Raw genomic sequence first — 14,499 nt, 5'->3', positions numbered from 1 at the left:
GCCTCCTCAGCCCTTTCTCACAGAAGTGCTTCCAACTCAGGCTACTCCCTTCTGAGGCTAGGATTGCTCTGCTCTTATTCACACTCCTGCTTGTCAGACTTCTCTGCCAGCCCGGTCAGTCTATGCACCTGAAAACTCTCCTTGCCAGTTCAATCCACCTGGGAGAGAGAAAAGTGAGGGTGGGTGCCTCAGAATACGTTGTGCCTCCCCCCCCACCCCACCCCCAATTTCCTCAGCCTGGACAGGAGAGGTGACATCTACTGGGCTACTGATTTATAGTTTGTCTGACCTTGCTAAGCCTGCCTTCTGAGCACAACTGCTGCCCGCTCCACTCTTCCATCTGGTTGGAACCGCCCCATGCTTGAGGTTCAGTGCCACGTGCCCCTGTGCTCTGTTGGGGAGAAAATTTTCCTCTACTTCCCTTAGTTCTTTGGCTGGTCTAATAATTAAATTAACGCAGATTGACAAGAGAAAAAATATTTCATTAAGTCTATACGAGGGCCCCAAAGAATATGAGACTCAAAGGAGGGACCAAAGCAGGCAGGTTTTAGACAAAGAAACAAAAAATTTATGAAGAACAGACAAGATGAAGAAACTTAGTTTTGGGTATTAACTAGTGAAAAGACAAAGCAGAGTATTTACATAGCCTTCTTGGCCCTGAATTCCCTGACTCTGGTGATAAGAGTGTTTTTCTACTTCCTGGTGCAGGGAGGGTGACTTTCACATAGAAAACGTATTTCCTGCTTACAGGGGGACAAAGTATGTCCTTCCTGTACCAGCTATTTCTCAAGTAACTTTAATTCAAGATAATCAATACACCAAAATGGCTTATTCTGGTGGCATGCCCTGAAACCCCATTAATGAGAATGAAGGCAAGAAAAATGTAGCTTAAATTAAAACTCCTTACAAACTGCAACCCACTGATAAATACTTGAGACATGCAGAGTGTGACATTCCTCAAGAAACCCATGGCTGCCTTAATGTTGATGTTTTGCTACAGACTATGTAACCTTATCTTGACAATAACCAGACCCCAAGGTCCTGTAGACTCTGCTTTCAGCATACAGAATTTCCTTAGAAACTTACGTTATCTCTTCCTCTCCTGCTCTACAAACTTAACAGTATATGATCAGTCACTCCTCACACTCACAGATGCAGCTCTTTCTGCCCACGGGTCCTGTCCCTGTGCTATGATAAAAACACCTTTTTGCACCAAAAATGTCTCAAAAATTCTTTCATGACTATTTGCTGCTCTCTGACCCACTCTTTAAATCACATCATTTTGGTGTTCAGCATGGGGTCTGAGGCATCTCATTTGGATTCCAAGCCATGGTGCAAACTTGGTGATTACTTTCTCTTGCTCCACATTTACTTTCATTTCAGGGGCAACTCAAGGAGTGTGATCATACCAGAAGACTTTCATGTCAGTTGTTCAAGCTGCAATTCTCTATCCTGTGGTTATTCTATACGGAGGAGAAAGATTGCCTTTTGGTTAGAAGCTAGTACTCTGGCCAGAATGGTAATAAGACCCAGAAACTTGATGCTCTCTTTTTGTTCTTATTCTCATACAAAGTTATCTTTCTTAGGTACAGGACAGTCACCTAAGTCACTAGGATGGCTGCCAGTCTTAAGACTCCTATGTGAGATTTCCTCTTCATTGGTTTAATGTGATTCCCTTCACATCTCTGGTCTAGCCATATCTGGCCTCGGGATATCCACACAGAGCCAGCCAAAACCAGCACCCAACTGAATTAAAGCCCCACCAGGGACCATTTTCTAGGGGAGTTGGTTAAAAAGACTAAATGTAAAAAAAAAAAAAGACTAAATGTGTGAGAATGTGGCTTAGATCATGGTGGATTTCTGTCTTTACTATTTTCCATCAATGTCCCCTACTAACTACTTAAATTACAAAATTGGATAATTCCCCCTTGTAAAACTTTTTTAGTGTTTTGCATGGCTTAAAAATAGTGGGTTCTTCATGGCATGACACAGCATTTCAACCCATTCACCAGCACCCATTTGTAGCCTAGGATGAAATGAGAAAGTAGGGAAATGCCAGCAATCCTCCTACCAGGCAAAATGGTGTTCATGATCATAGCAGCTCCTTAGAGGTATGCTGCTGGTTACTTTGGCACTAGGAACCTCTGACATAGCCTGTGTGGGATGCGACCTGGGAGATGGTGGGGTGCGGGGGCAGATTTTCTTGGTAATGGATCTTCTATGTTTCTTTTTCAGTTCCCAAGGACTTTTAACCAACTGGAAACAATTCAGCTTGCAGAAAAGATTTAAGAAAGGACTAGTCTTCTGTAACACTGCATGTGTTCAATAGTACTTAGGAAATGAGAAAAAATAGCCCATTAATGGGACATTAAGCTTCAGTATCATCTTCAGTATCATTAGATCTCTTCTACAGGAACAGTGCAAATGTACTGAGGTGCCCTATGTTCAAGTCTTTATAGCCCTAAATCAGGGCCCTGACCTAAGGGCCTTATGCAGAATGTGTTTGGCCACTAACCAGGCTAGAAAACTCCATCCTAATATACCAGATGGTGATTGTGTAAATAGGCTTCTTGGAAGTAAATCCATGTGGCTGGAGGAAATACAGGCCATCCCTGTCAAAGGGGACACTGACTGTCTCTCTCTCAGTTCCTCCTAATAGACCCAGATTACTCTAACTATACCTGTGGTCTTCCCCCTCATTCACTTCCCAGGTTAATGGCTATGATAACTGGAACCAAGTGTCTCCGGTTGGTCTATCTTGGGACAGAGACTTTAAGAAAGATTCCCAAGCAGCTGCTGAAACTCCTTTTGTTTCAAGGAAGTTTCCTATCTTCTCTAGTCTGATATAGACAACCTATCTCCACTTGTTGATAGAAAGAAAACCTGTCTTTTCATCTGTTCAAGCTGATGAGCTTTAGGATCAAGAATCCTCTTTCTCTGCCCTCTGGGCTTTTATCCACCTCCAGCCTTGCTGGCAATGCCTCACCTCTTCTGCCCTCCACACTCCCCCCACCTCCTCCTGTTTCTGTACCACTTTGGGTGCAGCTGCATAACTGGCTCCTATACCATCCTGAGTGCCTCCAGCAGCATTGGCTCCTGCTCCTCCTACCCTCGCTATCAAGCAAGCAAAGAAAGCCCCTCTGGACCGCCCACTTCAGACTTCCCCACCAGTACCCCAGGTAAAAATTGGTAATGGGGAACAAATTGATTGACATTTAAATAGACCCAGGTGGACCATATTTGGTCTTTAAACTAATTGAATTTGTTGGTTTAATTAAGATAGACATGTCTTTAGAGTTGTCAGCATGAAATATAAAACTTATTTTACTAAAGTTTGTTGAAGGTCAAATAAGCTCATGATCTCTATTGCAATTTGTTAGCAAAAAGATGGCTTAAAATGATGTTAATTTTGTCTGTCTCAAAGTTTTCATGGGGCTTGTTAAGATAGCTTTCAAAGTCTTTGGTAACTTAAAACTTTAAAGTTTTGTTTGGATGATAAATTAGTTTGAAGTCATTGGACACGTAGGTCTTTTCCAAATGAGACAAAATACTAAAGCATTGATTACTGAATATAGGTTTGTGCTTTTGGCTTCTTATTGCAGAGAAGCTGAGGATACTAGGGTCTATTGATAAACATGCTTTGTGCTTTATTAAAAGGTTGTTCTATGGAGAAACGTGTCTTTAAAGTATGAAATGTATTCATAAATTTGCCATCTCAAAAAAGAATTCTGGTGTAATAGTTCAAAATCAGTTACTACTTAGTTTCCACTGGAGATTAAGTCTTCTAAGGGTTAAAGTTCTACTTAATGTAATTAAGACTGATGAAAATAAGGCAAGCATCTCTGAATAAAAAAGGTTATAGAAGGTGTATGAAGGAAAATCTTTGGAAAGGAATTCTATATGTGGTCAGGACAGACTAAGATAGAAATGAATGGATTTTAAAAACACACTGGTATAAGATTGAAATTCTGCTTTTCTCTCAAAAAATAAAAGACAAAGTTTTCTTAGATTGTTGGTCTGTTCTTGATAAGAAAATGTAAACAAAATGGTTTTTTCTCTTTTGGCTGCCTGAAAAACCAAAATTTTTGTTTTGTCTTTATCCAGTCTTTGATTACTTAAAGCTAAAACTTCTCAATATTAAAGGAGCTAAGTTTTGCTAACAACTGTATAACTCTACACATATGCCTTTGGAATAATTTATTGCCACTTTGGTTAAATAAACAATTAAGTTTTAAGTTTTGTCGTGATCTGTAATGCTATTTAGGCATGTGCTTTATAACTCGAGGAGGTTTTTTTAACAAACTGTCCCAAGATTTAAATTGTAAATGAAGTCTCTGACTAATTAAGCTTGTTTATTTGGTATGTTATATTCTGATACGAGGCCATCACTCCATATTCCGATTATTGAAGTGTTAGGTGTCACAGAAATAACCAGATTTTCTTGTCAGCTATATTATAATAAACTCTCGTCAGATCTTTAACCATGTCCATTTTTGAGTCTTTTGTCATTTATAGTTATTGTTCTTATTTTCCTATGAAACATGTTGCATCTTCAAGGAGATTCATAAAAAGGGTTTTTGATAAATACAGGTATTTGATATCTCTAATATCATAAAACTAAAACAGGTAAGAATTCCCAGAACTAACTAAAAAGCTTCATTCAAATTGAACAAGAATTAGTAACATGGGACTAAATGAACTGAAGAGGTTGTAATTTGTGTGATTCTTGTTTGAAATATTGCTGGTTCTCTAATGTTTGCTCTTCCAGATTAAGGAAGCTTTTTCTTAAGATATCCATGATTTACATAAATGTGATAAAATATTTCTTTGTGAAAAAATTTGAATTTAACTTTTCTCTCTACCTGAACCCTCCGAGACTTAGAAACTCTCAGAGAATATTCTTTCTTCCGTGGCAATTATAATCATTTGCATAAGTTCAATAAGAATCTGTTTTCCCTGTAACAGGATACCATTGGAAACATTGGTTATTTGCCAAGGCTTTTGACTAGGATGTCATATTTGAGAGATATGCATGTATAGGACTATATAGGTTTAAGGAACTAAGGCTGACTTGATGAATCACGAAGCCAATAGAGCCCCTTGGAAATGTTGGCCTGATACCTTGTTTACAGAATTCCCAGCAGCCTTACCTGGTGAGTAAAGAATCTCACTTCCTGGCAGGTACAGGAACCTCAGGATATTTTGGGGACCTCAAGAAGAGGGATTTACCCAAATCTACAGATATTGCAGGCATGTCTGATGGCACTTGGCTTGGCTTCTGGCCTAGAGAGGCTACTAAAAGCTCTTTTGAGATTTTTCATAAATGTTCCAACAAAGCAGATTTTAAAAGTCTATGTGATCAACTACTATTCTTGTTGAGCTTATGTAAATCCTTAGGCCAAGTTTGTTAAAATTGGGCTTTTTTTTCTTTTCCAAATGAATTAGTCTTGATTTGGCTATCTTCGATAAAAATGAGGGTGATTATAGAGAGAATATGGTTCAATAACACATATTTGTAGACTGTAGATTTTATTTTAAAAAATATTTTTAAAATTTATTTATTTATGAGAAACACAGAGAGGCAGAGACATAGGCAGAGGAAGAAGCAGGTTCCTCATGGAGAGCCTGACTCAGGACTCAATACCAGGACCCCAGGATCAACACCTGAGCCAAAGTCAGACGCTCAACCACTGAGCCACCCAAGTGCCAGATAGTAGATTGTAATACTATTTTTCATAAACTAGACTACATTCTGAGTTCTTCTGGTTTCTTCAAATATTTAGCTAATGAATACTCAGACCACATCCTCCCTAAACCTGATCTGACAGTTACTAGCAACCCACCCCATATAAGCCCAGGAGATATAGTTTATTTAAAGGATTAAGTCTAATACAACAGGGGATTTAACTCCAAAAGGCAAGGGCCTCTATTGGGTCATATGTTGTACTCCCAGGGTCATAAAACTAGAAGGACATTCCTCATGGACTCATATATCAACAATTAAACCTGTATCTTCCTCACAGAAATCCAGTGTGCCAACTAATGCACCTTATTCCTGTGAACCTGTGGAGGACCTCAAATTTCTCTTCAAATGACAGTGAAGGAGGGGATCCCTGGGTGGCGCAGCGGTTTGGCGCCTGCCTTTGGCCCAGGGCGCGATCCTGGAGACCCGGGATCGAATCCCACATCGGGCTCCCGGTGCATGGAGCCTGCTTCTCCCTCTGCCTTTGTTTCTGGCTCTCTCTGTCTCTCAGTCTTTCATGAATAAATAAATAAATAAAATCTTTAAAAAAAAAAATGACAGTGAAGGACTAGAGGAGAATTTTGGTCAACTATCAAAAGTATTTTTTTATTGGGCTTCTTTTTCTTATAATAATATTAACCTTATTTTGTTGTCTTTTCTGGTGTCTCCCTGCCAGGTGCCAAGATGCCTTCACTGCCATAACTTCAAGCCAACAGATGGTCCTTTCTACTCAAGGAGGTTCATAGATATTATCTACCTTGGATTCAGCTGCCTCTGTCTTTGGTAACATCTATATGTAAGTTTCCCAACTGACCAACATTGACCTACAGGTAGGGACATCGCAATACCCCTATTCAGGCAGGAAGAAATTACAGAAAAGAAGACCTTCCATCGTCAGCAACCTTAAAGATTTAAGGGTCAAAATTATTCAGGGGGGAAAATGATAAGGAGAACAAAGGCGAGAAAAATGTAGCTTAGATTAAATCATCTCACAAACTACAGCCCACTGATAAATACTTGAGACATTCCTCAAGGAACCCATGGCTGCCTTAATGTTGATGTTTTGCCACAGGCTAAGTAACCTTATCTTGACAATAGCCAGACCTCCAAGGTCCTGTAAGACCTGCTTTCAACATACAGAAATTCCTTAGAAACTTACATTATCTCTCTTTCTCTACCCTCCACAACCTTAAAAGTATATAATCAGTCACTCCTCACAATCACAAGGGCAGCTTTTTCTGCCCCCGGGTCCTGTACCTGTGCTATAATAAAAACACCTTTTGGCAACAAAAACATCTCAGGAATTCTTTCTTGACCGTTCACTCTCAGACCCAAACTTCAAATTACATCACCAACAACTCATTGCCTATGTAGGGGAGAAAATTTCATCCCTCTTCCCTTCTAGGTTCTTTGGCTGGTCTAAAAATTAAATTGATATGAGATAGATTAACAAGAGAGAAACAAACAAAAGTTTAATAACGCGTATACCTCTTGTATACATGGGAGAGACCCAGGACAGCTGAGTAACTCCCTGAAATGGCAGAAACCAGCAACTTAAATACCATCTTCAGCTAAGGACAAAAGACGATGTTGAGGGTGGGAGATGAGTTTGGGAAACTTACCAGAAAAAGCACAGTAGACAAGGGTAAGGTTGTTATGCAGATTTAAGTCCTTACTTCTCCACTGAGAAGAGTTCTAGAGATTTAGAGTCATCCCCCTCTTCGTGGTACAGTGAGGGAGATGCACTTATAAGTCAAAATTTCCCTTAGAAATGTCAATGTCTCTCACAAAGGAGTAACTTCTATCTGGTTTTTAGAGGTTCTCCAGTGTTTGCAGTTTCTTAAAACTAATCAGCCTAAAATAATCCTTCTGCCAAAGAGACAGGGTTGGCAAATTCTGCTCCCCTTTGCCTGCACCCACCAGCCATCTGGACTTTGTGGTCTTCTCCCTTTGGCTCTGCTGTGGGGTCACCAAGATAAGCACAAATCCTCTGAAATTTCAGGGCTTGGATACTGCCTACCTTGGCAACCATGGGATCTTCCAAAGAAAAGAGTAGAGCTGAGCTTGATGGGATGACCACAGACCCTTGATGAGGTGGAAAGCACAGGTATAGGAACCTGCCAGGCCTGGCTTCTAGTCCTGCTCATGCCCTCACCCCACTGTGATCTTGGGCAGGTGACTTTCTCTCCCAAGCTGGTGTTCCATGCCATAACTTAATTGTGACAGAGCTCCTTCCAGGGGCTGCCATGGGAATTCATGACAAGGTAGCACAGTGCCTACCACAGTGTGGATGCCTGGCAAAGAACCACTTGTCCCTTAAGTGTGCCAGGAGTCAATGACAAATCCCTGCCAAGAGTTGACCATGTTGGTACTGCTTACAGCAGTGGACACAGTCCCTGCCCCCATGACACTCCTTGCTGCCCCCAGCGGTCTCCGACCCGCAGTTCACGTGAGAACCACTAGAGGGAGCGCCAAGACTTCCATTTAGAACACGCTTCCACCCACCGCAACCGCAGCCACTCCCGGGTTCTGCCAGGCCTGGCTGCTCTCCCAGAGCCAGAAGGGAAGGCCTTTAGGAACTGTGGTTGCCCACCCTGAGCATGCCTGGAAGGCATCTGTCTGCTCTCTGTCAGCTCAGGAGAAACAGCCAAACACTGTAGGTAGGGAAATTTCTGACCTGGGTGGACTCCTGGCCCACCCACCAACCTACCCAAGTAGCCCCAAGTTACTCCTCTAACCTCACTTGGAAGGGGGCGGGTGCCTGTGGGCATCTTTGCAAACCTGGTCTGAGCTGCACGTGCAAGTTGTGGCTGGCCTGTGCACTGTTCCCATTCCCTGGGCTGTACCGGGTGGGATTCCCTCATATAAGAGAGGGAGGGGCTCCTGGGTGGCTCAGCGGTTGAGCATGCATCCACCGAGACCTATTAGGAAGAGTTTCTCCCTTTCTCCATGTGTCCCAAGTGTGCAGATTTCTAGTACTCATTACCTCCTTTGGGACCTTCTTGCTTTGAATGATCATTGATCATTTCCTGAAGGCCCACCACGTTCTGGGCACCATGTGAAGTACTTGACATGTGTTGTTGCTAATGATATTATCATCTTGATTTTCACAGTAGGGCAAGTTAGACTCAGAAATAACTCAACCACACAGCTTGAGAGTGGCAGGGTCAGCCTTGGAACCTGCACACCATGACTCCAAATGGCGGTAGGTCTGCAGGTTCTCTATAAAATAGTAATCCAGTAATCCTGGGTGGCTCAGTGGTTTGGCACCTGCCTTTGGCCCAGGACGCGATCCTGGAGTCCCGGGATCGAGTCCCACGTCGGGCTCCCGGTGCATGGAGCCTGCTTCTCCCTCTGCCTGTGTCTCTGCCTCTCTCTCTCTCTCTCTCTCTCTCTCTGTGTGTGTCTATCATAAATAAATAAATAAATCTTTAAAAAAAAAAGGTAATCCAAAGTCACCTGTTCAGTGTCACCTGCAGTGTCACCTGCCAATGTCACCTGCACAGACCATCCCTTCCTGGGACATGCACCTGCTGTAGATGCTTTGGTGCACAAAACCATGAGCTTTGAATGAAACCAGTGAACTGGGAAGTGTCCTGCAGATAGAAGTTGTCCATGAGGCTGAGCTGAATCTGCTGATCGGCAGATATTTTGTTATTTTTAGATTCCACACATAAGTGAGATCATACAAGGATTTCTCTTTCTTGGACAGACACATTTTCACATATGAATCACAGATGGATTTCCTTTATTTAAAAAAGCACACTAATCATCACACACGCACACACACGAGTTTTACAATATGACAAAATGTTACCCAATCTGTGTTTTAAATGCCCCATATGGAGAAATGTCATAACCTAGGAATTATAGTTTTGTGGCTTGGATATATTATTTCAAGCCAATGTTGGCTTCTTTATCCAACCAGACGTACACTTAAACCGCAGAACATGTACTGGCTTCAGGGAAATATACCTCTTCAGCCTCTTTTGCAAGCAGGTTAAATTGACTTGACATTGTCAGTTTACAAAATCTTGATCATTGATCCAAAACGTTTTTGCAAAAGGGGTTCTAAGTAAATTATCCATTAAAGCCACTCAAGATATTGAAAGATACACCTCCTTGTGGCCAATTCGGATTTGAGACTATTTCAAATTTGTTGGAAGTGAAAGTACTCACGGTACTGAAACAGCCTGAGGTCTAGTCACCAAATAGGATGTTGAAGACTTTGAAGTAAGCCTGGCATCAGCTTGTGGCGCTTGCTCTCTCTCTCTCTCTCTCTCTCTCTCTCTCCCTTTTTAAAGATTTTATTTATTTGAGAGAGAGATAGCACACGCAAGGGGAGTGGGAGAGGGAGAAGCAGGCAACCTGCTGAGCAGGGACCCTAACCAGGGGCTTGATTCCAGGACCCAGGGATCATGACCTGAGCTGAAGGCAGATGCTCAATGGACTGAGCCACTCAGGTGTCCCCAGCATGTGGCTCGCTTTGTGCTGTAGTGTTACTGTAGGTTTCAGCACCAAGAAGTGTACCAACTGAGTAAAATGATTCAGCATGGTTCCCTGGCCACCTTCTTGCCAACTGTCACTCGAGGACCTATCAACATGTCTACATGAAAGCAAACAGTCAGATAAATGTTCTCTACAGCCACATGGGAGCCCAACCTTTCATTACCTTCAAACGGTGGATTGTGGATCGAAATGTAACTGGGATTTACTCAGAACTGATTCTTTGGGCAGCTGGTTCAAACAGAAATAAATATTGATATTCTGTTTCAGAACTGAAATCAGAAGCTGGCTCTGAATAAAATACAAGTTGATCTATTATAAGAAAAACAATTTTTTTTTGCTATAAAAGAAAAGTCTATAAAAGTACCGAAGAAGAAAGCATGGCACTGTAACAACAAGATGATTGCAGAAACTCTGTAATCTGATTTGCCCGTATTTACCTGTGGTCACAGCTACAACTTCATACTCTCCAAGTTTGCAATGACAAATGCTGCCAAATGACTGCTAATTTCAGATTCTCTGCATGCTGAGAAAGTAGATGGTCAAATATTTCTTTCACAGCAATAGCCTTTCACAGATAGGCTTCTTTCACAGATAGCCTTTGCTATCTTTGTATCTTATAATGTACTTTTAAAACAAGTGTCAGGTCACTTTAAGTGACATTATTGGTCCTGAAGGATTAAAAAGTGCACCCGAGGTGCCTTAAATCGTGGTTCAGGTCTATCCAACTGAGGAAGTTCATCAGGAGCTAATTTGGCTGCACTGCATGCCAAATCTCACCTTCTGTTTTGTTGTCCAATTACAGTCTTGTATTAAATAGTATCCACTCCAGTCCCCAAAGCACAATATGATCCCATAACAACCTGGCATTAGCTTCTTCAGGTCAAGGGGAACTGATGCAGTTGTGCAAACTAGTGCAAGGCTACCAGTGGATTTGCTCCCCGATATTTGTACTTCACTATGAAGTTTTTGTTATGTTGTGAATGATAGTGTTTGAAATAAAGAGGATTCTCCTGGATTAGGAGTTTGTCTGCCACGACTAGAGTCACTGATGCCACATATAAGTTTACCCTATAGGTGAGCATATACATGGACTGGCTGACCTAATAAATTCTTTTTTTTAATAGTTTATTTATTTATGTGTGAGAGAGAGAGCATGAGCAGGAGCAGGGTGCAGAGGGACAGGGAGAAGCAGGCTCTCTGCTGAACAGGGATCCCCATGTGAGGCTTGATCCCAGGACCCCAAGATCATGACTTGAGCCAAAGGCAGACGCTTAACCGACTGAGCCACCCAAGTGCCCCAACAGCTTATTTTCAATAGCTGGTCAGTGATAGGAACCCAGGGGCTCTGCTTTATTGCCCCCTGGTATTGAGCACTACATCATCTCTATAGCAGCAATAAAGAAAACTGCTTTAAGGGCATTGCTTGTGAAAGACAGCTATTGTATTTTCTTTTTTTTTCCTAAAGCAGACCCTCCAGAACATCGGAAAGCAATATAAAGACATTCTAGGAATTAATTTGAATTCCTCATGTACTTTAAAGAGCTAAAATGGAAATATTGTTATAACTCAAGTTGGCATTCATTTGTTCATTTTCCATTATTCTCCATTAGTAGGTTCTACATGATTGGGAACACGCACCATGTTTGGAGGGAGAAGAGTGGAACTTTTTAAATGTTTCCAAGAAAATAGTTTAATGATGCCTAAAAATATTTCATCCAAAATGCTCCTGGAGCTCTTTGCCAGGTCCTGTTACCTTTGTACCAAAGAGGAGTGCTTTTAGTCCCCGAGCAGGAGACTATGAAAACAGAGCAGAAATTATGAAAACAAGCCTAAGAAATTGGTGGCAATTAACCAGTGGTGTTAAAATGTAAACATTAAGAAGAGGGAACAAGTAAATAGAATTTATTTTGTCTACTCTTACTCCTTTCTAACTTCCCAATTTTCTACATCTGGTCTTTGCGGGAGAAGAGGAACGAAGTACCTCCTTCCGCTTCTGAAAACTTCTGGTATAAAGGTACTGACTTGATGGCAGCAAAACAATCCCTGGCCCAATCTAAATAGGCCCAATCCTAAATAGAGTCAATCCTTCACCAATGCTCTGCATTCTCCATTAGCCAAATCACCGTCTCTCTCCTGCTATCTACTCCGTCCACGGCCTTCTGCCTGCCTGCGTTCAGAATCAGGAAGTTCGAGTCCTGCCCTGGCTCTTTTCCAGCTAGTGCCCGAGGACCTGTTCCTCCTGTCTCCATCTCACCATCTGAAAATGTGAAGGTGAAGATCAAAAGGAGACCTTATAGGTAATATACCTAGCCCAGTGCCTGGCGTGGAGAAGCACCGGACATGCATCTGTTCCTTCCCATCTGCTCCGCCAGCTTTCCCTCACGTCCACTCAACCATTGGTTTATTTTTCTGAGGATATCACTTTCGTCCTGTTACTCCCTAACCCCAGGCTTGAAGCACAAGATACAGCTCCATGGTCTGATTAAGAGCAGAGACAACTGCTCTTAACTTTTTTCCATTATCATCCCCCACATAGGTCTTTTTAGACATCCTATTTTTAATCACCTCTCATGATATTTTTGCAACATACACTATCTGTTTATGTACCTTGTGTATATCTGCACAGTAGACACAAAGCATAAGAATCCATCGTTACCCCCCACCCTACCCCAGAGAATGCGGGGCATAGACCAGGAAACCTAAAAGCTAAATTCAAATCCTGGCTCTGCCACATATGAGCTGTGTGGCCTTGAACAAGTCACATAACCTCTCCTCCCCTCCGTGTCCTCCTGTGAGTGTTACAGGTGCTTCTGGGGTCACTGGTTACATGAGTTCACCTGCACAGAGGACTTAGCACGCTGACTGGCACATCTGCCATGCTATATAAAGGTTTGCTGTGGTTATCCCGAAAGCACTCCCCCAGCCTGTAGCATAAAGTGGGAATACCGTGGACTGGCATGCAAGGCATAATCAATCATATCCTCATTTCCCTTTGCTGTGTCTCTCCCACAAAGCTTTATTTGAACCAAGTCTCCAGTCCTCGCCTGCTTGTGCGTCTGTGCCCATCACTGCCAGGCTGTTCCCGCCCCCCATCCTCACTGTCTCTCCACCATGGCTCTTGCCTTCAAGACTGCCCAGCACCACTTATCCCTCCACCCGACAGAAACTAGGCTACTAGGCAGTTACTGTCTCAACTGCAAGAGAAAACGAGGCTGATAAGGACTTACAAGCAAGTGTGGGAGGACAAATAATTCTTATCCTTCACTGGCTTTTGTTCGTTTTCCCAGAATCCCATCTGTAAGGCATCTCAGAGGTCCCATCTGGGTCACCAGAAACTGTTGGGGAGGAAAAATAATTATCCTTCTGAGTTCTGGGTTGAAGCTCCTGAGATAAGAGACAGGTCACCAAAAGAAACACAAAAAAGGTTATTAACATGTATGTGTCATATATACATGGGAGATACGCAGGTCAAAATGAGTGCCTCCTCCTCACAGTGGCCTACAATTCAGGCTTAAGGGGCACCTGGGTGGCTCCGTGGTTCAGCATCTGCCTTTGGCTCAGGCCGTAATCCCAGGGCCCTGGAATTGAGTCCCGCATCAGCAGGGAGCCTACTTCTTCTGCCTGTGTCTCTGCCTCTCTCTCTGTGTCTCTCATGAATAAGTATATAAAATCTTAAAAAAAAAAAAAAAAAAGAGAATTCAGACATAAATACCAGTTTAGTAGGGAAAGGGCAGGGGTGTGTGTTCTTCTCAGAAGAGAGTAAATGAACAGGCCCTTGGAAGAACAGATGGGAGGTATGTTGGTTTGTGGCCAAGTGTGTTCGGGTGTGGTGAGGACTTCTAGTTTCTTTCCTTTTGACAAGCCTCAATGCTCCCTGCTTGTTGAAACTCCCAGGTGGGGGGGGGGGCTCTATGACACCTGAACTCCTTTGGGAGACTGTCTTTAGATAGAGAGGAAGAGTTCCGAAATACTTGCTATTTCTTGAGGGCTTATAACGCAAAATAATGGGTACACCCAAGTGGCAACATAAGGAACAGCTCAGACAAAGGGTCAAAACCAAAGAGGCTGTGAAAGTGAGGGATGAAGACTGGCCCCAGGCAGCAGAGAATGGGAGCCCTGGGGAGGGATGAACAGGGGTCCAGAGAGGAGAAAGTCCCCAGGGCAGAACCTGAGGTGCCTTTTCCAAGTCCATGGAAGTGTGGCCCAAGGGGGAAGGCTGCTGGGCTCTACCATCTATCAGAGGGCGC

At 42.7% G+C, this 14,499-nt stretch overlaps 1 long non-coding RNA gene across 1 annotated transcript in view; it reads right to left on the bottom strand.

Moving 5' to 3' along the window:
• Positions 1-14,499, bottom strand: part of LOC112668738 (uncharacterized) — a 38,340-nt gene that overhangs the window by 19,359 nt on the left and 4,482 nt on the right. Inside the window, exon 2 of the long non-coding RNA XR_003141843.3 lies at positions 13,480-13,587. This is a non-coding gene — a long non-coding RNA (uncharacterized LOC112668738). The remainder of the gene's footprint in view (positions 1-13,479; positions 13,588-14,499) is intronic.

Source organism: Canis lupus, chromosome 23, assembly GCF_003254725.2.
Source record: "Canis lupus dingo isolate Sandy chromosome 23, ASM325472v2, whole genome shotgun sequence".
NCBI classification, from domain to species: domain Eukaryota; kingdom Metazoa; phylum Chordata; class Mammalia; order Carnivora; family Canidae; genus Canis; species Canis lupus.
The sequence above is the reverse complement of the archived record's forward strand: the minus strand, read 5'-3'. Positions and strand labels throughout refer to the sequence as shown.